Source organism: Arachis ipaensis, chromosome B09, assembly GCF_000816755.2.
Source record: "Arachis ipaensis cultivar K30076 chromosome B09, Araip1.1, whole genome shotgun sequence".
In the NCBI taxonomy this organism is placed as follows: domain Eukaryota; kingdom Viridiplantae; phylum Streptophyta; class Magnoliopsida; order Fabales; family Fabaceae; genus Arachis; species Arachis ipaensis.
Window position 1 is genome coordinate 27641763 of NC_029793.2, and position 2446 is coordinate 27644208.

General features: G+C 24.5%; 1 long non-coding RNA gene across 1 annotated transcript; it reads left to right on the forward strand.

Annotated features, from left to right (window-relative positions):
- LOC107617387 lies at positions 1148–1755 on the forward strand. Its single transcript, XR_001614936.2, has 2 exons — positions 1148–1295; positions 1422–1755. It is a non-coding gene; the product is annotated as an uncharacterized LOC107617387 (long non-coding RNA).

Here is a 2446-nt window from a genome sequence, read left to right on the forward strand (position 1 = left end):
TATTTATTATAAAATCATTCATTTACGGTGAGAGCGATATGTATTGTGTTTAACTTTTCATAAACACCAAGTAGTAATATATAAGTATATCCATTAACCTTTCGCAAATAGCATGTCTTAATTATTATATCTATGATATATAATTAGACAACGTCATTTAAGTGTCTTTTTTTTAATTTATTATATTTTTAATTATTTTTCAAAAAGAAATTATTAGCAAATATCATAATATGAAAAAGGAAAATGTGTTCTATTTTGAGTCACATATTGCTCTTACTGTTATGTTCTTTTATAGTGAATTGCCCTTTTAAATATACATTTATGCAAGCACGCAATTGATGACTCGAATAGTCGAATTTTTTAAGGATTTGAGTTCGGTTAAACCTATTTAAACTTTATACATGTACTAAAAAGAATATTATATAGTTGTCAAAATCGAATCGATTAAGTTATTAGTTTAATCGATAAGTCATTGATTAAATTGGTAAAATTGATTTCATGTAAATAAAAAATATAAATAATTAAAAATTTAAAATTAAAATTTGAAATACATATCTTTACTAATATTTTAAGAATAATCACACCTCAACAAATTATAATCAATAAGTTATAATTCGGTTATTATTAAATGTAATTAATAAAAATATTTTATATTTTTATTTATACATATTTAATAATATTTATATTTATATTAATAATTATAAATAATAAAAATATAATTAATTTAAATATAAATAAGTATAAAATTAAAATAATATCTAACAAAATTATTGTAACGTTTTTATTACATAATTAATATTAGTATTTACAATAATAACGAACAACGTAATTTAGTGATAAAGGGAATATACATCAATAAAGAGAATTTGAGTTCCAACCACATCTTTATCGATTTTAGAATTTTCACCCGAACAGTTTGATTGGATTAATTTTTATCGATTTTCATTTATTTTTGTCGGTTTTGATCGATTCTCACCAGTTTTATACTTTAAACAGCCTTGACATTAGACCGAATCGATTGACGGTCTGATTTATTAATTTTCCGATTGAATCGGCCTGTCTAATCTCGCATTAGAATAATAAAAAAATCAATTAATTTATAATTCTTTCAGAGGTAGTGAAATGAATTTCCACCAATATATATACAACTCTCCATGACTCCATCTCCCAAAATTGATACACAAAAAATATTGAGATTAAGAATAATCAACATCGAGTGTTCGATCGACAGATTATGATGACTAATAAGTTAATAATAATGACAAATCTTTTTTCAATTTTCTTTCTGGTTTCAGGTTAATATGATTCCTTTATATCTTTATTATTCCTAGAACTATCAAATATTATTCTATGTCAAGATTATTGAATGTGTGACAAAAAAAAAAATTATTGAATGTGTTCTTTTAACTTTTTGCATGCAGCTATCTCTATAACGGTGACTGAACGCGTAAGGATTTGTGGAGAAAATTGGTTGATGAAAACTAATTGCAACAATGATGACTTTTGCCGCAACAAATGTTTTGGACTTCATCCGGGGCCCATGTCATGGTGGCGTTGTATAGATTCCTTCAATTGTGTATGTCAATACTATTGTTGATTATTTAGTACATTTTACCAGAATTGCACGTTTCTATTACAAAATAATAATAGACGGAAATGAGATTTGAACAATTCTCATTTTAGTTGTGTTGGTATTGCTGATATTGTATCGAATGAATGGAAATAATTTCTATTGAAACTTAGCTTTGTGATTTTTGTTATTGTGTTAGTTTAATGTCTTACATGATGTTTAGTTAAAGTTTAATGTACAATATTACTAATTACTAATTACTAATTATTATATATAAAATTAAATTAAGAACATTTAAAAATAATACAAATATAAAATGTTAAAACATTAAAAAAATTCGAAATGAAATTGAATTGAAATTAGATTATTAGAACCAAGTTGTAATCTAACTTAGAAAGTATAAAAACTACATGAATAAAAAAGAAGATTATGAAAATTACGTGAATGTAAGCTTTTAGTACAAGACATCAAGCTTAACAAGTCAAAGGAAAATCAATGAAACCAGCTCATAAGATAGTGAGCAATCTAAAACATACATGAATTTGAATCAAATTCTACAAGTTTTATTATGCCACCTATGTATACAACTAAGCATAAGTTAAAAAGATTATTTTATTGAAAAAAATTGTCTATATAAAGATATATATGTTTATGTAATGATCACCCCTCCATGAATAAAAATGCTTAGTGTTTGTTCTAAAAATTCTCTCTTATATTCTTATGATTGTTAGTTAATTTGAGAGATGAAAAATATGGTAGTGTCATTTATGTGAGGTGGTGATCTTGGGGCTAATTAAATGTGGGTATTATACTTACATTTAGTACTAGAGCTGGTTAATCCAATGTCTAGTGTTTGAGAGTTTGTAAAATGTGGGA